The sequence below is a fragment of the Camelus bactrianus genome, chromosome 11, assembly GCF_048773025.1.
Source record: "Camelus bactrianus isolate YW-2024 breed Bactrian camel chromosome 11, ASM4877302v1, whole genome shotgun sequence".
NCBI lineage: Eukaryota > Metazoa > Chordata > Mammalia > Artiodactyla > Camelidae > Camelus > Camelus bactrianus.
The window spans coordinates 35684124-35705937 of NC_133549.1; the positions used below are offsets into that span (position 1 = coordinate 35684124).

General features: G+C 34.9%; 1 long non-coding RNA gene across 1 annotated transcript in view; it reads left to right on the plus strand.

Annotated features, from left to right (window-relative positions):
- Window positions 1–20387, plus strand: part of LOC141579254 (uncharacterized) — a 248272-nt gene extending 227885 nt beyond the window's left edge. Inside the window, exons 2-3 of the long non-coding RNA XR_012510411.1 lie at window positions 17108–17271; window positions 18749–20387. This is a non-coding gene — a long non-coding RNA (uncharacterized LOC141579254). The remainder of the gene's footprint in view (window positions 1–17107; window positions 17272–18748) is intronic.
- Window positions 20388–21814: the final 1427 nt, after the last annotated feature.

Below are 21814 nucleotides of genomic sequence, written 5' to 3' on the forward strand. Positions count from 1 at the left end.
ATGAAACTGTTTCCAAATATTTAAAAGCTGTGAACATTTAAATGCTAAGGACTTTAGGATCCCAAGCAAATCCATATAATTTCTTATTTGGATTTCTAAATATAGATGCTACTTGTTGTGACTTTTATGCCATTATATTTTTATAGGTAAATATATATTCATTCTACTCATTACATTTTATATGCCCTTTCATCCAATTTTACTGACAAATACCTTTAACTCAATGTCTGATGAGTATGTATCTCGGTAGATAATTTCTCCTAATTGGCACTTAATATGTAGAGCCTATCATTTTTAAAAAATATCCACACCAAAAGTTAATTTGTTTAAAACATTTAGGGCTGCCCATGATTTTGATGAATTTACATGATCTTTCTGAGTATGGCTGATGGGAATTCTACATTGTTTTTGTTGCATAAATCACATAATGGATCATCTATATAATTCTAATTCCTATATATTTAAAGTAAAATAAGAAATTGAGCATGTGAAAAAATTTGCAGGTATCTTTATCATGTCTTTACAAAGTGCATGACAGTTTTTTATGCCAACAGTTCTCTCTCCATACCTTTAAATCAATACTTTACAATATTAAGTTAACCACATAATTAAAATAAGTGCATAATTTCTATTATGGCTACCAGAATCTCTGTATTGCCCACGAGGCTTTTACATGTTGATGAAGCAGGCTTCCAGATTGCAGAAGTCCGCATGGCAAGGGAATTTAGGAAGCCTCCAGTCAGCAGGAACTAAGGTCCTTAGTCCAACAACCCTCGAGGTTCTGCCAACAACCCAATGAGTTTCAAAGGTTATCTGTCTCCAGTCAAGCTTTGTGATGAGACCCAGCCTTGGGTACCAGCCTTACTGCAGACTTGTGAGATGCCCCAAAGCAGAAGAACCAGCTAACCAATGCCCAGACTCCTGACATGCACAAAGCATAGAATAATAAATGTGTAATATTTAAAAGTCACTTAAAAAAATAAGAATCCAGGGCACGACTTTTAAGACCAATAATCAGATCAAAGACATAATCAAGAAACCAAGATGTAACTATCATATTTTTACTAATATCTCTGCAAGAATTAAAGTGGCATCTTGTAGATCCCCTTAGCTGTAGAAATGTATCCAGCTGGGTTTTAGAAATACCAAAAATGTGGTCTTACAGAAGAAGCCAGATATACATGCAGTCTAGAGAGCCATGTCTGAAAAAAATTGCAGTTCTGGCTTTTGGCATGTAGAACAGACTTAAAATAACTGTGCAAATAAAAAATGATTCAAGTTTTTAGCACTATATACATATAAAAATTAAACTAACTCCAAAATGCAACTGGCAAATGGGATATAAGTAAGCGATTATTCACAAATTTCTTCCAGACATGCCTACTTCTCAAAAGTTTATGCTGTGTCTGCTCTGTCCCCTGAAACCTGGTACATTCTTTGCTTCAACTGGATTCCAATTCCTGGGCAGCACTGCATTGCTACCATCACCTTGCAGGATTCCTGCTTCTATCAGGCTCAAATAGATAAGGCAGAAAACTGCATGGTTAAGTTACAAGCTGCCAAGAAGGAGACAGTTATAATACAGAGAAGACAGGATGACTCACCATTTCATTGTGTTCATGTAAATTGTATGATGCCCTAGAGAGAGCTTTAAATAAAAAGTGAATTCTGATCATCAAAGTGCAAAGCAAAGGAAATGTAATCATCTTCCTTTTTCTCTCCCCCCACCCCCACTTCAATCATTAAGTTTGAGAATTATGGCATCACTGAGGAAAGTCTCATTAATGCTTAATGTTTCCAGGTCACTTCATTGCTTAAGAAGGGACTGCCCTGATCTAGGAGACAACAGTGAATTTGAGTATATAGGATGGTCAGGCAGGCAGCTGTGACATCCCTGAACCAGAGTACTGCTGCCTGAAAGCTCAGTCTTTGTGACTTAGACCATCACAGGGCTCTGAAAACTTAGATGTTCACAGAGCTCTGCAGATTTAACCCACAAGATCCAGGTGGATGTCAATGTGCAAATCTTGGCCCAGATAAGAGATGCTTTTCCTTGGGGGGAAAGAAAAGAGCTGTATGTAAGCAAAGCAGGGAGCTGGATTTAGAAGCAAGAGGTTTGGAGCTGACATACAAAGGCAAAAAACAACCTAACAACAGTTAGGTTTTTTTTTTTCCCCCATCTATAAAATGGGGCTAATGAAACAAGAAACAAATGCTTTAACATGAAACACAAATGAGAAGTTTTCTTTTAATTTCCACTTCTCATAACTTCGTGTCTAATCATCCAATACTTTACACTTTATGCTGCTCATGAAATCTGTGATACAGTCTCTCCTTGGCTCGGTTCAATTGGTAAGTTGGATTCAGAAGAAGGAATTTCAAAGCATTAGTGAGCAATATAGGAGATGACAGCTTGGGCTGGAGGGGCTTGGCTGTGGTTTGCACTGCACACTTCTCCAAAAAAAGTAATTTAACCTAAATCCTGCTCCTTCTTCATGGACTTGCTATACCCTGAAGGAGCTTTGGGGCAACTCTGTGGACAGAGTCCCTCTCTCTGGATTTCCCCAGGGTAGCATGTTAGGATCCCCCTCAACTTCTTTATCTGGCCTCTTTTTGGGTTTCTCTTCTATTTCTTCTTTTCTACCCTTGATCTCAGGATAGTCATGTGCTATATCTGTTTATAGCAGAAGAAACTAGGGTACCTGAGCTTATAGTTCAGGTCTTATTGTTTATTCTAAGTCATATTATTTGCAAAATATTTGCAAATAATTTTTATCTAAAACATATAAAGGGATTGTTATCTAAAATATATAAAGGACTCATACAACTCAATAGCAAAAAAATATGATTAAAAAATGGGCAGAGGATGTGAATAGACGTTTTCCCAAAGAAGACATACATACAGATGGCCAACAGGCACATGAAAAGATGCTCAACATCACTAATTGTCAGGTAAATGCAAATCAAAACCACAATGAGATATTACCTCGCACCTATTAGAATGACTATTATCAAAAAGATAAGAAATAACAAGTGCTGACAAGGAGGTGGAGAGAAGGGAATGCTTGTTAATTGTTAGTGGGAATGTAAATTGGTGCAGCCACTTTGAAAAATAGTGTGGATGTTTCTTAAAACATTAAACATAGAAATACCACATTATTCAGAAATTCCACATCTGGGTGTTTATCTGAAGAAAAACAAATATATATGCACCCCCATGTTCTCTGCAGCATTATTTACAATAGCCAAGATATGAAAACAACCTAGGTGTCCACTGATGGATGAAAGGCTAAAGAAAATGTGGAAATGTGAATGTTTACCACATATATATGTATGTATGAGTGTATATACACATACACACATATGTATAATATGAATATATATATTTATTCAGCCATACAAAAGAATGAGGTCTTGCAATTTGCAACAACATGGATGCGCCTTGAGGGTATTATGCTAACTAAAGTAATAAACCAACCTCATACACGAAGAGAACAGACTGATGATTGCCAGAGGTGGGGGTTGGGGTGGGCAAAATGAGTGAAGGGGGTCAAAAAAGGTACAACCTTTCAGTTATAAAATAAGCCATGGAGGTGTAATGGACAGCATGTTGAGTAGAGTTAATAATACTCTACTGCATACCTGAAAGTTTCTAAGAGAGTAGACGTTAAAAGTTCTCACTGAAAGAAAAATTATTTGTAACTATGCATGATGACAGATGTTAACTAGACTAATTGTAGTGAACATTTCACAACATAAATACTGAATCATTCTGTTGTAAACCCTGATACTAATATAATCTTTTATGTCAATTATACCTCAATGAAAATAAAAAAAGAACTTCACTTAGACTCATTTTAGCAAATAAAATTGCCATCATTTCATTACATTTAAACTCATCTCTAGTGGACTTTCCAGAAGACAACAGACAATGAATCTTATTGATGATTCTTCAAATACCATGTCCTGTCATCCTCTCTCGTGAGAGGTTTCGGCATCAACTACTGTAGCTTATCCTTTAGGGTCCCTAACTTAGAATACCCCCTTTCCAAGGCCTCTTATTTCTTCACTCTAAAGAAGTATCTATTTTAATTTTTACTTATTTTGTACTTTTTTCCTTAAAAAGGTTCTCCAATTTTTAACAGTCAGGCCCCACAAAACCTGGATCTTTCCCGGTCCTACTTTGTAAACACCTTGCTCTGAGTGACACAGAAATCTAGAAATGCCACAATAACTATGTTCCATAACTTTTCCCTACCTCAAAGCTTCCCAACTCATCTGAATATCCTTAGAAATATACAGTGGGAGTCAGCACAAAACGAAGAAGTTAAAAACCAAGCAGAAAATTTGTGAGAGTTAAAAAAAAAAATTGGAGTATTGTTATAGGATGGAGTAGAAGCAGAGAGAATCGAATTCTAGGGAGAAAGTAGTTCAGGATTAACACCGTGGCAGTATTACAAAGCCAGGCATAGTCATTGAACCTAACTCTAAAGAGGAAGTTGAGTAGAAAAATTAGATCTAGAGAAAATTCTTTTTAAAAAATAATAAATTGATAATTTACTACTCAGGACGACTGGCGACATTCAAAATGAGCAGCCCATCTAGACAACTCATTTGCTCTTTCTCTTAGCTAGCATCAGAAAATAAAATTGTAGATTCTTTTCTATCTAAAGAAAGCAATCCATAAAGAAGTTGACACACTGTCAAATTTGAAATGTAATCTGACAGCAAAAAAACCCCATCAATTTTAAGTGAAGGGAAGAGGCAAGAAGAGAGGGGTTTCTTGAAGCCCACGAGAAGGTTTGACTATTAAGGACAGAAGTACAATCTTTTAAATAATAGTTCTGGCTGCTTTATGAACATGAGTGAATTCAAAGCAAGTACCTATTGTGGCTAAAAGAGACTCCTGGCTCATTTGCTGCCTGTGAGCCAAATCCAGCAAATTGCTTTATCTCATTAAGAATCTGAGAAAAAAATTCAAACTTCTTAACTAATCAGGAAAATAGAAATTAAAATTATAATCAGCTCTTATTTCAGGCCCATAAAATTGCTAAACTATAAAAAATATATGTGTATACACACACACATATATATAAGAGCTACACACTACTATTACTAGTGCAAATCAGTGCAGCCCTTTTGCTATTTGGATATATCTAATATAGATGACACACCTAATTTATTAATATTAAGTGAGACAGCCTTTCTACTCTTAGTTTTACCCAGAGTAAGGCATGTGTGAGTTTACCAAAGTATGGGCATTAAAATGCTCACAAAAGCACAACTTATAATATCTATGGATAAGACATTACCCAAATATCCATCAGCTGTGGAGTACATAAATATACTGTGGTGCATCTGCCAAATAAAATACTATACAGCAATACAAATTGATGATTTACAGCAACATACAACAACATGAATGAAATCCACAAATGCAACTTTGAGAAAGTACAAAAACAGTCAAAACCAATCTATGCCCTTAAACATCAGGACAGTATTTATTCTTGGTGAGACAGGCTGCTCATGGAGCAAGATAGGGGATTCTGCAGGAATTGATAACATCTAGTTTCTTGAGCTCAGTGCTGATTGTACAGGATTGCTCAGTTTCTAAAATCCATTGTGCTGTGAATATATGTCATATGCCCTCCTCCATATTTATACCGTTATCTTTAAAAAGCATTGCACAATCTGCCCATGCTTGGTCATGCTGCTTTCACACCTGTGTAGGAGTCCTTCTACATCACTGCTCCACAGGCCCCTGTGTCCAGCTTATTAGCTTTCCCACTTGCTTTTTATATTTTCTGCCCTGTTTAGATGATTGTACTTTTTCTTCTTTTTTTTACCCCCTCTTTCTAGTGCTGGCCTTATGCAGCTTCTCTACTGAATCATTCATGCTACTTCTCCTTATCATAGCAAGTAGTCAAAGAAATTTCAGTCCCTGTATCTCTTTGTTTCTTCACGTGTTATCCTGGTCTCACTTATTCTGTATTTTCCCACAGGAAAACATGGACTTACAAAAGAGAAAAAATCTATACCCTGCCCAGATATTTTTAAGAAAAGATTTAGGAGCAAGAGTCATTGCTAAGAACAGAGACCTAATTAACCACCATAGATTCTTTGGCCATGACCCTTCCTTCCAGCTGCCGACAGAGACAGAAGCCTGACTGCTGGCTCTACTCTGTACTCTAGACACTGCACCCACTCTATCTGGGTACAATCTTTAGAAAATACACCTAAAAAGAGGCTGTTTGTATTTAGAAAGTTTGGGAAGAAAGGAAGTGAGCAGCCGGGAGCAGATCTTTACCCAGTCTTTATCATTCACCATGTTAACCTGGGTTAATTTGTCATCAAAGGATGTGAATCCCACCTCTTTCCACATGCAACAGTTTCTTCATAGTCTTTGAAAGATACATCTAACTTGCATTACCTCTGCTAGTTCAATTCATCTCACTCAAGCAACTTATTAATAATACAACGTGCTATCCCCAAATGGCCTGGATGACACTGTACTGACTAAATGTTATTTAAAACCATGCTTCAGAGGGGGAAAAATGCCATATATTACGCCACCCTAGCCATTTTAATTTTCTTTTATTGCATCTTGGCAGGAGCTTAATAACTATACATTGAATAAAATGAGACATTACACATCACGTACTAATTACCACAACGTTAAAGAATGCAGTCTCTGCTCTCAGAGACGGCAACTCGAAATAAGTGGAATTTTAAAATATCACTTGCCAATTTTCCTTCATCCAGGATGCAAGATATAAATATATTTCCTTATTTTTTTCTAAGAGGGCAATTATTGTTTTAGAGGAAGGGAACTGGTAACCAAAGAACTGTAGTAATTCTGTGACACAAGAACTGTTCAGAGGGTTCTACCATCACTTGCATGTCTGATTTAGCCCCTGGTAGATACTCTTTTAGATTCTAGCAGGAAAAGTGAGATACTCAGTGGCATTCCCAGTTCACCACTGTCATTTTTTCCTCTGTATCCTCTTTCTGCAAATGCTTTCTCAATTCCTTGCATATTAGGTGCTATAAATGAGGAGTCCCAATAGCATAGCAGTGAGTTTCCAGAACTTTGAACCAAGTTCCTTGAGTTTTTTTTCCCCTAGCTTTATTGAAGTATAATGGACAAATAAAATTTGTTTACATTTAAGGTATACAATGTGATGTTTTTATATCTGTATACATTTTCAAATGTTGACCACAGTCATGCTAACTAATTCATCCATCCCCTCACACAGTTCCATTTTGTGTGTATGGTGAGAACACTTAAGATCTACTCTCTTAGCAAATTTAAAGTATATAATATAGTATTACTAACAATAGTTACCATGTTGTACATTAGACCTCTGGAACTAATCCATCTTATAACTCAAAGTTTGTATCATTTCATTATCATCTTCCTATTCTCCTCCCTGCCCCCAGCCCTTGGAAACCACCATTATATTCTCTACTTCTGTGAGATATTTTTAGATTCTACACATAAGTGAAATCACACAAAGCTTGTCTTTCTGTGTCTACCTTACTTCATTTAGCATAATATCCTCCAGATGTTGTCACAAACGGCGGTATTTCCTTCTGTTGTATGGCTGAAATTATGGTCTATTGTTATATATATCCTATTTTCTTTATCTATTCATCCATAAATTTAAATCCTAATTCACCTACTTACAGTACGACTATATGATTTCTCTTAACTACAAATTTCTTATCTATAAAATGGGGTTAATTATATCTACAAAACCCGAAGTGTTCAATGTGTACTAAATGAACAATTCATGTAAATGCTTGAAAATATCAAGTATTCTAGTATTCATTAGTTTATTGCAGAATTATTTTCATTAAGTTAATCAGAGCCCACTTATTTCATGTCTGTCTAACCTCCACTTCTATCAGAGCATCATATATGAACTTATTTTAAATTTACTATGGTGACACTTGGACAGACTGAGGTTGTTTCTCCTGCTTTTTGTTAAATCCAGATGTCCCATGAGCATTTCTCTAACTCTTGTGATACCAAAAAAACCCAAACCAAAACAAAAAAAAAACTAATTCAACCACCACCAATTAGAGGTATGAAAATTTCCCCAAGATTCTGTCATATTTTTACGGGGCTTATGTTTTCGGTGACTGCCCCCAAAACCCTTTCAACAAGAATGAATAGTCAAAACTATATTCATAATAATACTTAGATATTATTTGTGTTTTTTTCTCATCTGTGTTTCTTATATCAACTGAGATTTAATATATAACCAAATAATTATTTAGAAATACATTTTAAAATTTTTACATATGTGGTATTTTCCTAGATTATTGCTAATCTTATGATAGTCATTTAGAGTAACACACTGATTTCAAACCTTTTAAATATATTGAGATTTGTTTTATTGCCTAGAAAATGGTCTCTTTGAATCAAAGTAACTTGTGCACTTAAAAAGTGGTTGTACTCTACAGTTGGAACTACAGTTCCACAAATGAAAATAGATCAAGTGGGTTTTTCAAATATTCTATTTCTATTCTATTTTTGTCTGATGTTTCTACCAATTGCTGAGAGGAGGGTATAAACTTCCCAATTGTGACTTGGGATTTTTTCTTTATTTAATTCACTCAATTTTTTGCTTCATGCATTTTGTAGCTTTCTTAGAATGAATGTTGTCCTTCTTTATTGTGAAACGTCCTTCTCTATCTTTGATAATACTATTTATCCTGAAGTCTGTATATCTAATCTGGACTCCTTATGCATACTGTTTGCATGACCTATGTTCTCCCTTTATGTACTTTTAAACCTATCAATATTTTACATTATGTGTCTTTCTTTTAGATATTATACTACTGAGTTGGTTGTGCACTTTGACCACTGTCATTAATGTTATTAATATAGTTATATTTATCTGTAATTGTATTATTTTTGATTATCCCTCTTTTTGTTGCTTTTGTTCTAAACCTAATTCCTTTTCTATCTTCTATATTTTTTGAATATTTTACTGTACTATTTAACATATTTCTCTCTATTTCTTTCTATTTTTATTTACAATAGGGAGTATAACTTACATACCTAAACTTTAATACTTTGTACTTAATATTATTTCATTCAACTTAAATTGGAGATAATGTGATAACATTTGCTTTGAAAGTGGTATGTGTATTTTAAAGGACTTAAGAGGAAAAAAATATTTTTCATTTACCCAGATAACATCATTTCAGACACTGTCACTTCATTTCTAAAAATTCAAGTTTCCTTCAGGTATTATATTTCTCCAGTTCATAGAAATTATTTTTGCATTTCTTATAGAAATTATATGATGGTGACACTTTCTATTAAGTACTCCTTCTCTGACATGTATGTATTTTACCTTCATTCCTGAAGGATATTTTTGCTAAACATAGAATTTTTTATTGACAGTGTTTTCCTTTTCTTTTTTTCCCCGTTTCAGGTCTTTACATATGTTGATACACATTGTATTTTGGTCACCATGCTTTTTTCTTGGAAAAAATCTAGTCATTTGAATTATTACTCTACTGTATATAATACATTAGATTTTTCTGTATTGTTTCCTGAGGCTTTTGTTTTCTGTTCTTGAGATTAGATCATTTGCATTCATCTGTCTTCAAGTTCAATGACTCTTTTTTTTTTAATTTTATTCTGCTATAGATCCCACCTAGACATTTAATTGTAATTCTGAAATTTATGTTTTAGTCTTTCTTATTATTTCTATTTCTCTAAGATTTTCTATAATTAACTTTATGCCTTTCTCCTTTAGCTCCAGTATATAATTATAGTAAATTTCCATAAGTTTTAGACTGATAATTTCAACATTTGAATAATCTCAGGGATGGCCATTGTTTGTCTTTTCTCCTAATATTATGCTACATTTTTCTTGTTCTTAGTGTGTTGATTAATTCTGGTTCACATGCTAGATATTATGAGAGTTTCATTCTGCTGTGTCTGAATTCTCTTATAATCTTTCCTGAATGATGATGTTTTAGCAGACCATCAGTGCAAGATCAGACAAGTTCTGTCTCACCTTCCATGAGTGATTATTCACAACCCAATTCAGTTCTCAGATGCTTTTCTTACCAGTCTTATGTCTGTTTGCATATGCGTAACTTAGCAGTTATGCTGAGATTTGGATATGTGTTGTACACCTCACTCTGGTTCTGAGAAACTTTGCTATTTTGATTTGTGCCTGCTTCTGTGAAGGCATTGTTCAATGGTTTGCATGATATAGATGAAAACTGTTCAAATCTTTTAATTTTCTTGTAAAAAGAATACAACATGAGATCTACTCTTGTAACCAAATATTAAGCACATAATACTGTATTGTTAACTACCATAGGCACAATGTCGTATAGCAGATCTCTAGAACTTATTCATCTCATATTCTTAAAATTTATTTCCAGTGAACGCAACTCCTCATTTCCTCCTCCCTGCAACAGGCTAGAACGGAGTGGGATAATATATTCAAAGTGCTGGGGTAAAAAAAACTGCCAACCAAGATTACTATACCCTACAAAACTATCCTTCAAAAACAAAGAAGTGATAAAGACTTCCTAGACCTGCCGTATAAGAAACGTTAAAGGAAGTTCTTCGATTTCAAAAGAAAAGATAATAAACAGCAGCAAGAATGCATTTGAAAATATAAAACTCAATGGTAAAGGTAAATGCATAAGACAAATAGAGTACTGTAATGTTATAATGGTGGTGTGTAAAACACATGATTCTAGTATAAAAGTTGAAAACAAAAGTAGTAATAATACCTATAACTAAAATATGTTAATAAATACACAATATGAACAAATCTAAAATGTGACATTGATAAAGTATGGGAGGAGAAATAAAAGCTTAGAATTTCTGTATGCAATTGAAGTTGTTATGAAATTAAGGTAGACTGTTAAAACTATAAAAAATGTTCAAATCTGAATTAGTTCTCAATACTTTTGTCACATTTGTTGGATAGAATTTATTCCATATTTGCCTAACTTAGTAGCCTGACACTCATGGAAGTAGTTTCAAATTCAGTACTTTTCCTAAATTGGCACACATCTATTTCATGCATGTATGAATGAGGCATTAGGCTGGAGATATGTGAGTTCATGTACAGAATTTGAAGTTCCCTTCTCTTTATCTTTACCCTCTGAGATTTTCCTTCAAATTCCTGCCTGCATGAAAGCTTTTTTAGCCACTGGGGCCTGAACTTGGAGCAAAGCTGCCAGAGAGAAAGAAAAAAGGAAACTCTCCCTTATCTGAGTCACTTCTCCAAGTTTTTTAACTCTACTCCATAATCAACTTCCTTTTGTTTACTTTCCAGAATCCTCAAATAATTGTTCTGTGGTTTTCTTTTCCAGATATGTTAATTGCAGTCAGCAGGAGGAAAAACCCAGTAAGGGTTTTCACTTCTGTCATGGCATCAAAACTTTAACAAATAGTACCACAAAGTAAAACATTTATGTTACCACAAAATTATCCTTAGTTTTCACAGCATTGCTCAGTCATTCTTCAGTACTGTATTACTGCTTAATTGCTCAGACTATATTTACATTCTCAAAAGACAAAATTATGTCATTGCCCATGGATTTTCTTTCATTCTGGCTATGTTATGCTCAGTTCATACCGATGATATATTGTATGCTATGTTCAGTATACACAACAAACACACTGACATTGATTAGGACTCAGCAGCATATATATATAAAGTACGCTCACCAGTGTGTCCCACTGTACACAGAGCACTATGGTACTGTATACCTTGATCAATGGGGCCATTAATACACAATAATAGTCTGCTCATATTGAAAGTATTATTATTGTTTTGGGGCATGACAGAGTAGGAAAAAAGAAGAAAGGAAAAGGGAATTAATAAGTTACTGAGTGTCTGTTACATGGTACAGTGGGCTATGAACTTCACACATGCTCTCATTTAATTCTCAAACAAATCTTAGTTAATATATTACTAGGCCCATTTATAATAAAAAAGCAAGGCAAAACAAAACACAAAGACAGGAAAAAAGAAGAGTCTCAGGTAAGTTAAGTGTATCTAGGTAATATGTTAAAAAAATGAAGGATCTAAAATTCATTCGAAATTACATGATTACAAATCTCATGTTCTTCATCTTAAAATATGAGTCCATTTAGAAAAATTATAAACAGCTCTTTCAAGAAAAAGGCAAGGATGTCAATTTCACTTTACTCTATGCCATTTTTGGAGAAATTATATAATAATGTGGCTTAGTACTGTGGTGGCTGAGTGAAATTTCAGGCTTCAGATTAAGTATTGAAATTCTTGTTGACAATTACTGCCCTTAGGACGCTGGGTTAACTTTCTTAACTTCCTAGAATTGCTTAAAGGGAAAAAGGTAGATAAAGCATTCAGTATAGTACTTTGAATAAAGGCAGAAATTGGTCAATGGCTCATTATTACAGAGTATGCAGGCAAATTACATGGTCATTTTCTTTTTACATTTACCCAGGCCCTAATCACAGAACATCTGATACAGTGCATCTGAAATTCAAATTCCTGTATTTTGGAAGAAAATGTTATTTCTCTCAGGTGATTCTAATTATAGATTTGTTTATGCTTCAGTTCAATTAAAAGAACAATAAAGTCCCATCTACTTCTGAAGTTCTGTGATTTTAATGATTCATGTTGGCTGTTGGGGAAGATTACATGGAGAAGTTGGAGTTGACCTTCTTGTTGAAATATAGACACTAAAATACTACATGTGGTATTGATTAGAAACCTCATATTGAAGCTCCTATTTATATATGTAGAAATGTCAAGTCACCTGTAGATAAGAGATATAAGTGAAATAACATAGAAGACCTTTGAAAATAGTGAACAATTAAAACCCAAAACACTTTTCATATACAGGGTTTTTGTGGGTTTGCTATGTATTATAATTTGTTTGCTTCAAGCCCGGTATTTCTTTTCCACTTTTTTCACATGGCTGAATGAAAGTTCAAGAAAAGAGTATTTAGCTACAGGAAACAAAATAATCACACACTTAGAAAAAACTTTCCACTCAGAAAACTTACTAGAATTTCTATAAGTAAACTTAAGAGAGACTGACCATTAATGATGTGAAAAATGCTACTAAGAAAGCCCCACTTGAAGCTACAGTAGTCAAGAAAGAGTGGTATTGGTGAAAGAAAAGACAAATCAACAGAACAGAACAGAGTGCCCAGAAACAGACCCCCATAAATAAAGTCAACTGGTTTTTGACAAAGAAGCAAAGGTAATTCAATGGAGCAAAGACAGTCGCTTCAACAAATGGCACTGGAAAAACTGGACATCCACATGCAAAGAAAAAATGAATACAGACACAGACACAGACACAGACCTTACATTCTTCATAAATATTAATTTAATATAGATAATAGATCTAAGTAAAAAACACAAAACTATGAAACTCATTGAAGATAACAGAGATGACCTTGGGTATAGTGATACTTTTTTAGATATGAAGCAAAGATATAATCCATGAAACAAATAATTAATAAGCTTGAATTTATTAAAATTTAATTGCTTTGTGAAGGACAATTTCAAGAGAATGAGAAGACAAGCCACAGACTAGGAGAAACATTTGCAAAAGATTTATCTGATAAAGGACCTATCCAAAATATACAAAGAACTCTTAAAACTCAATAAGAATAAAGTAAAGAACCCAATTAAAAAATAGGTCAAGGCCTTAACCTCTACCTCAGCAATGAAGCTAATACAAATGGCAAATAAGCTTATGAGAAGATGCTTGACATCACATGTTATCAGGGTGAACGATAATTAAAACAGCAGTGAGATACCACTATATCTACTAGAATGGCCAAAATCCAGAATACTGACAACACCAAATGCTGGACAGGATGTGGAGCAATTGGGAATCTAATGCAGTGCTAGTGAGAAGGCAAATGGTACAGCCATTTAAAAATACAGTTTGATACTATAGCTCTTTTAGGAGATAGTTTGGCAGTTACTTACAAAACTAAACATACTCTTACCATGAAATCCAGCAACTGTACTTGGTATTTACCCAAAGAAGCTGAAAACTTATGTTCACACAAAAACTTACCCACAAATGTTCATGCAGTTTTATTCATAACTGCTAAAACTTGGAAGCTACTAAGATGTCTTTCAGTAGATGAATGGGTAAATAAACTGTGCTATATCCAAACAATGGAATACTATTCATCACTAAGAAAGGAGCCATGAAAAGATATAGAGGTAAAATGGTCACACTGCCTAAGGCAATCTACAGATTTAATGCAATCCCTATCAAATTACCGAGGACATATTTCACAGAACTAGAACAAATCATAATAAAATTTATATGGAACCACAAAACACCTAGAATTGCCAAAGCACTACTGAAGATAAAGAAAGAGGCTGGAAGAATAACTCTCCCAGACTTCAGACAATACTATAGAGATACAGTCATCAAGACAGCATGGTATTGGTACAAAAATAGACATATAGACCAATGGAACAGAATAGAGAGCCCAGAAATGAACCCACAAACTTTTGGTCAACTCATCTTCGAAAAAGGAGGCAAGAATATACAATGGAATAAAGACAGTTTCTTCAGCAAATGGTGTTGGGAAAACTGGACAGCAGCATGTAAATCGGTGAAGCTAGAACACTCCCTTACACCATACACAAAAATCATCTCAAAATGGATTAAAGACTTAAACATAAGACAAGATACAATAAAACTCCTAGAAGAAAATATAGGCAAAACATTATCTGACATACATCTCAAAAATGTTCTCCTAGGACAGTCTACCCAGGCAATAGAAATATGAGCAAGAATAAAGGAATGGGACCTAATTAAACGTACAAGCTTCTGCACAGCAAAGGAAACCATAAGTAAAACAAAAAGACAACCTACAGAATGGGAGAAAATTTTTGCAAATTTTTTTGCAAAGGCTTGATCTCCATAATATATAAGCAGCTCATATGACTTAATAAGAAAAAAACAAGCAACTCAATCCAAAAATGGGCAGAAGACCTAAACAAGCAATTCTCCAAGGAAGAAATACAAATGATCAATAGGCACATGAAAAAATGCTCAACATCACTAATTATCAGAAAAATGCAAATCAAAACTACAATGAGTATCACCTCATACCAGTCAGAATGGCCATCATTCAAAAGTCCACAAATGTGGAGAAAAGGGAACCCTCCTACACTGTTGGTGGGAATGCAGTTTGGTGCAGCCACTGTGGAAAACAGTATGAAGATCCCTCAGAAGACTAGGAACAGACTTACCATATGACCCAGGAATCCTGCTCCTGGGCATATATCCAGAAGGAACCTTACTTCAAAATGACACCTGCACCCCAATGTTCATAGCATCACTGTTTACAATAGCCAAGACATGGAAACAGCCTAAATGTCCATCAACAGATGACTGGATAAAGAAGATGTGGTATATTTCTACAATGGAATACTACTCAGCCATAAAAACCGACAACGTAATGCCATTTGCAGCAACATGGATGCTCCTGGAGAATGTCATTCTAAGTCAAGTAAGCCAGAAAGAGAAAGAAAAATACCATATGAGATTGCTCATATGTGGAATTTAAAAACAAAACAAAACAAAACAAATTCAAAACAGAAACAGACTCATAGACTTACAATACAAACTTGTGGTTGCCAAGGGGGCAGGGGGTGGGAAGGGATAGACTGGGATTTCAAAATGTAGAACAGATAAACAAGATTATACTGTATAGCACAGGGAAATATATACAAGATCTTATGGTAGCTCAGAGCAAAAAAAATTGTGGCAATGAATATATATATGTTCATGTATAACTGAAAAATTGTGCTGAACACTGGAATTTGACACAACATTGTAAAATGACTAACTCAATTAAAAAAAACCCCCAAAACAAGAAGCATAAAACACACACACACAAAACAAAAGGAAATAGAAATGGATTAGTCAGTATGCCTTCAGTAAAAGGAAATGCTTCAATAAAGAAAAAAAGAAAAGAAAAGATAAGGAGGAAACTTAAACGCATACTACTTGCTTAAAAGTAAGCCAATCTGAGACTACGTAACGCAAGATTACAACTATCCAACTTTCTAGAAAAGGCAAAATTATGAAGAAAATGAAAAGATCAGTGGTTACAGAGAATGAGGAGAAGATGAAGAGATAGATTACAGAGGATTTTGTGGGCAATGAAAATGCTTTGTATGATATTATAATAGTAAATATGGGTCATTATACTTTTGTCCAAACCCAAAGAATGTGCAACACTTGCAAGGGTGAGCTTTGAGGTAAAGTATGGACTTTTGGTGATCATGATGTGTCAAAGTAGGTTCATCCTTTCCAGAATGTAAAAAAAGTTTCCATTCTGGTGTGTGATATTGAAAATAGGGTAGCCATGTGTTGGGGTAGTGGTATATGGGTAATCTCTATACCTTCCTCTTAATTTTGTTATAAACTGCTCTTAAAAAATCATATATGAACCAACAAATATAGTTCCACTTGCCTATTTCTCAAAAGCCTTCAAATTAATAGAGTTTGAATGTTTTTCTTGCTCTCAAATTCCCTCTCATAAGTATCATTAAAAATATTTTTGGGGAAATTTTCCTGTGAAATTATCCTTTGAATACACCTCTATAAAAGCTGGGCAGAAGGAAACTGAAGAATAACTGTTGGTCAGGAAATATAAAGATAAAAAATCAAACACTTGCACTATTTTTGACAAAATTTTATGTAAAATGTTTGATAAATATGGGAATACCGATTGTAATTTTCCATACTGCAAGTATTTATTTAGAAGAGAGAAAATGTCCATTTTTCTCCTACATAATCGAACAGTCTCTTACCTTAAAGAGACATCTAAATATATTTATAAGAAAAAGATGTCTCTTTACTTGATTTTTCTGAGCTATCTGTCAGTCTCTGACTGCATTTGTTCCATGGAAATCTGCCTTTACTTTTGGTTTGCCCTTTTCATAAGGACTCTTGTGGACATTTAAAATTTATGATAATTGAGATCAATAGAAAGATAAGAATTTAGATATGTTTAGTACTTTTCTGGTTTAAGAAAAAATCTCCTGACTGTAAACTCCTAATCACTACATTACAGGAAGAAGAAAAAATTGTTTCTCATGCAACTTAAAGGAATTGCTTGAGTTCCATGTGGTATCTGGAGAAATTTCTGAAGATCTATACAGAACTAACCAGGCTTTCAGAAGAAGTTAAAGGAAATGAGCTTAAAAAGCCATTTTTCTCTCAACACATCTAAGCCAGGTATAGCTGGGCTGACAATTCCATTTGACTACACAACAATCTCTAATGAAGGATTTAGGGGTGAATTAAGCCTTTGAAAACAGCAGAAGAGGAAAGGTTCTGTTTTCAACCCCATCTATGGGGCTAGTTACAAACAGATAATCTTTGAATCACATTTTTAACAAAATGGAATGAGTCAGTCACTTTTTCAAACATGTTTTTCTAACTAATGCTCTTACATGGCTTAAAAACATACTGATACACAAACAATTGCAGCAGCTTTTAAAACGATGATACAACCCCATAATTTCTTCTAAATAGCTCAGACATGTGGATGAATGAATCATACATCCCTTCAGAAAGTAATTTTTCTCAGTAAATTCTACTTGTTGAAATCCTAGCACACCACGAGTAGGTAAAAGGCTTTCAATTGAAATAGAAATCTGTAACTTTCTCCAGAGCAAAACCTAAATCCTGTGGGTAAGACAGCTTTGAATATATTTAGGACTTTTCACTTCTTGAGAGCTTTTAGTTCCAGACATCTTCCTTATGCACACAGCAATTTACTTTATAAAGGAATCCAGTTATGTAAGTGGCTTTCGACAATTCCTGTCAAGTTCCATTCCCCAGAGCTGCAATAACAAAGTACCACAAACATAGTGGTTTAAATAAAACAAAAAAAAATCATTCTTTCACGGTTCTGGTGGCTAGAAAAGTACAATATTAAGGTGTAGGCAGGGCTGGTTTTTTCTGAGGGCTTGAAGACGACTATGTTTCATGCATCTCCTTTAGCTTCTGGGGTGCTGCTGGCAATCTTTGGCATCCCTTGCCTTGTAGAAGCATCGCCCCTTTGTACACACATGGCATGCTCCCTGTGATGTGTCTCTGTGTCTAATTTCCCACTTAAGGACACAGTCATACTGGAGTAGGGGCCCATTCTTCTTCATGATCTCATGTTAATTATATCTGCAGCAACCCTTTGACAAATAATGTCACATTCTTAAGTACTGGACACTAGAATGTTAACAAATGAAATTGGGAGGATTTATAATTCAACCCATTATATCCTTAATATGGGGTGGCCTTCCTTGATGAAGTGTCATCTTGCAAGTGCCTCACAGGTATCTTCTGGAAGTTTATTTCCCTCTACTCTTCAATATTTCACAGGTATATAGATGCTCACTGGAAAACAAAGATACCTTACCAAACCAAACATCAAATCCCAAGATTTCTAACAGGAAGTATATCATGTACCCCAGCTCCAAAGAGTATTACAGTCTTTTTATTGCTTTTGACTTAAATTTTTTTTTGTTTTGGTTTGTTTTTTTGTATCTAGCGCTTTTATTCCAAGTTTCATTTATTTATGTATCTATTCAGTCTACTTATTCTTTTTTTGTTTCTGTTTATTTTTATGATGAAGCTCTTTTTTTTTTTTAACTGGGACAAGATCTAAGCAGGAAAACTAAAATTCAGCTATCTTTTCTTTTTATGCTTTTAGGTCTAAGGAATACACCAAAGCCTTCTTGAACTCGACCAGGAATCCCTCAGCCTCATAATAATCGAGCCAAAAAACAGACCCTCTCTATCTACAAGCACTTTTTTGTTTCATTGGAAGGACAAGCACAAGACTTACAGAATTTATGATAGAATCTATATGAGAACAGTATAAATGTGCATCCATTATGAAAATGAAGGAACATCGGAGAAACTGGCTCCTGTGTTAGCACCTGGTTCTGCATGGATTAGATGTCAACTTTGCATAATTCATGTTTTGGTTTTGAGTTTCAAGTCCTTTTTCTTACATCTTCTGACACCACTGTAAAGTCTTGATCTGTGTTTCTAAGGCTTGAATAAATTTGTCCTTTCTTTCTCATTTTAATAGTCTCAATTCAACCTCTCTACTAGGCTGCCTCACTACTCCTCTCCTTACTTTGGATAGAGGAATGGAGATGTATCTTAAGAGATACAAATGCTACAAAGTCTGAGAATCCAGACTCCAGTGTTCTTTTTGTTTGCCCCATCAGTTTGGTAAAAGACTGTAGGACCAGAGCCTATTCTAAATGTGTTATATGCTTCATTGTAGCTAATTTTTGAATAAACCCAGGTGAGAGACAGGATTGTCTTTTGTTTTAAATGCACAAAATTTTGTCATGTTGGGTAACTTGTCCCCAGATGAACAGCTAGAAAGGCTTGGTTTGAAATGACATCAGTTGAGCTAAACCACTGTACTCTGTAACTCACCCACCCCATTTCCATTGTGTCATCAATTTGCATTTTAAATAAAAATATCTAATAATAAAAATATATATTTCTAATCTCAAAATTTCAGATTTACAGGAAACTGGTAAGAGATAGTTACTTTAGCAGGTGTTGCCATTTTGGCATCTCAGATCTTACCAGGGACTTAGTCTATGCAGGGTAGCTAGCTAGAGATGTGCTCCAGTTCCTCACTGCACAGAGAGGTTGTCTGAGACTTTGCCCCTTTCTTCTCTCAAGAAGTGTAATTCACCAGCAAGTCATCATTCGCTTGTTGAGGCTGAGATAATCTCACAGGGCCAACTTTGGGCATGAGTTGAAATTTTTGATGTTGAGAAGTTTGCTTTTTATTTCAGGTGACAAGAAGAGTTTCTTATATCATTCTGAGATAAGGATGCTCCTTATACATCAATGGGGCAGGTATGACCAATCATATTCCCAGGGATTTTGGAAGTTTTGAAAAGTCCTAACTCACTGGTCCAACCAGTGGAGCGATGATTCAGCTTTCAACTTGGATTTTAAACAAAGCCAAAATCAGAGGCACAGATCTTAGTTTTCAATCATGTAATCAATAATAAAGAAAAAGTGAACCTATACTAATATGTACTGGAGGCACTAAACCATGAAGCCACATTATTTTTTTGTTTTTCTCTTTTGCCTGAGATTCTCAGGTACAGTGAATCCGTATTATGTTTTTATATTTAAGACTCAAAATTAGCTGACAGAGAGTGAGAAATTCAGACCCAATCCAGATGGATTTGGATTCTGAGAAATGATTCTATTTTACTGCTCTATGGGAATGGAAAAAAATCAGTAATAGCAGAGATGTTGTGACTATTAGGACCTGAGTTCCTAGGTAGCCCACCTATTGCTGACGTTAAAGTGTCTGACATTGATCTTGCCTCATAAGTTCATCAAATGTTGCTTCCATTTATTAGAAAGTAAAAATAATCTTATCTCTATAATGTTCATTAGCCAGACTGGTGCTTGAGCATATTGGTTTTGCCATGATCAAGCAATCTCAGTGAAATTATCATCTTTGAGATTCACATACTTACCTATAATGATGTTCCAAATCAGCTGGAACTACCCACAGCTTCCAGATGTAATGTTCCACCAAAAAGTATGGTGGTAATAGAACAGGGCTAACCATGTATGCTAAGACAAAGAACTAAGTGGCCTAGAGTTTCCAAACAACAGTCTACAAGCCAGAGAATCCAAAGGGACCATATGGAACAGATCAACAATTAACTGAGAACAGAGAATAGGGATTAAACTAAGGAGGGACGTGCAGGCACATCTTGGTCTTCTGGGCAGTATGATTCAAAGCCTGAGGGCAAGCATATCAGGAAAATAAGACTTGAACAGTCAAGGGGGAGTGCAAGGTAAACTCAGGTCCACGGTCACAGAAGAGTGACCCAAACCTAAGGTCACTGGTTGTTTTCAGAGTCAAACAGGAAGTGAGATAAACCCTATTTAACACTGAAATAAGATGGGACCATTAAGCCCTGAGAATAATCTCATACAAAGAAGAACCTGGTGTTAGATATGTAGGTGTGATTGGATGGGCTCTTCTTGGACTGTAAAGTTGGAAACCCAGATGTCCAGAGTTCAAGGCTAAAGAGAAAGAATAAATGACTGCTTCTGATGCAAGTATTCAGATACCAGAGCATTTGTAGTTAACACTGAATCTACCTAGTAATAAATAACAAACAGAAAAAGAATAATAAATTGTACTTTCTTCTTTCCACTATATATTTCAAGGGAAGATAAAGTTTTTTGTTTTTGCTTTTCTTTTTTTGGTCTGAAAGATGATCACAGTTCTTGCATTCACTAAGTTACAGCACAGATGAAGTCTGTAGACAAGAAAGAAAGACTTTTCTTCTTGAAAAGGGTGCACATCTCTAAATATATCAGGCAATTCTAATAAGGGAATGCATGGCTAATGCATCCTGCATGCATCAAGCAGCTATTCCCCATCCCTCATCCTCAGAGTGAAAAGCATGTCCTTGTTTTACCTGAACAGGAAAATTATTCACTCAGGAATAACAAGTCATTTAATTTCATGATTATTCTCTACAATATAAACTCAAATATAAGTTTAAATGAGAATGGAATGGGATACTCCACAAGCCATCTCCAGAAAGTCAGCATAGAAATACGGGCTCTTGGGCCATAGCTACCAAAAGCCAGACATTCGCCTTTGATATTTGGGCCTTTGAGTTTCCTCAAAATGAGAAGGTGAGCCTAAATGAGCTGAAAATCCTATCCTCCTTTATTACATGGGTCCATCCCATGGGACCACGAA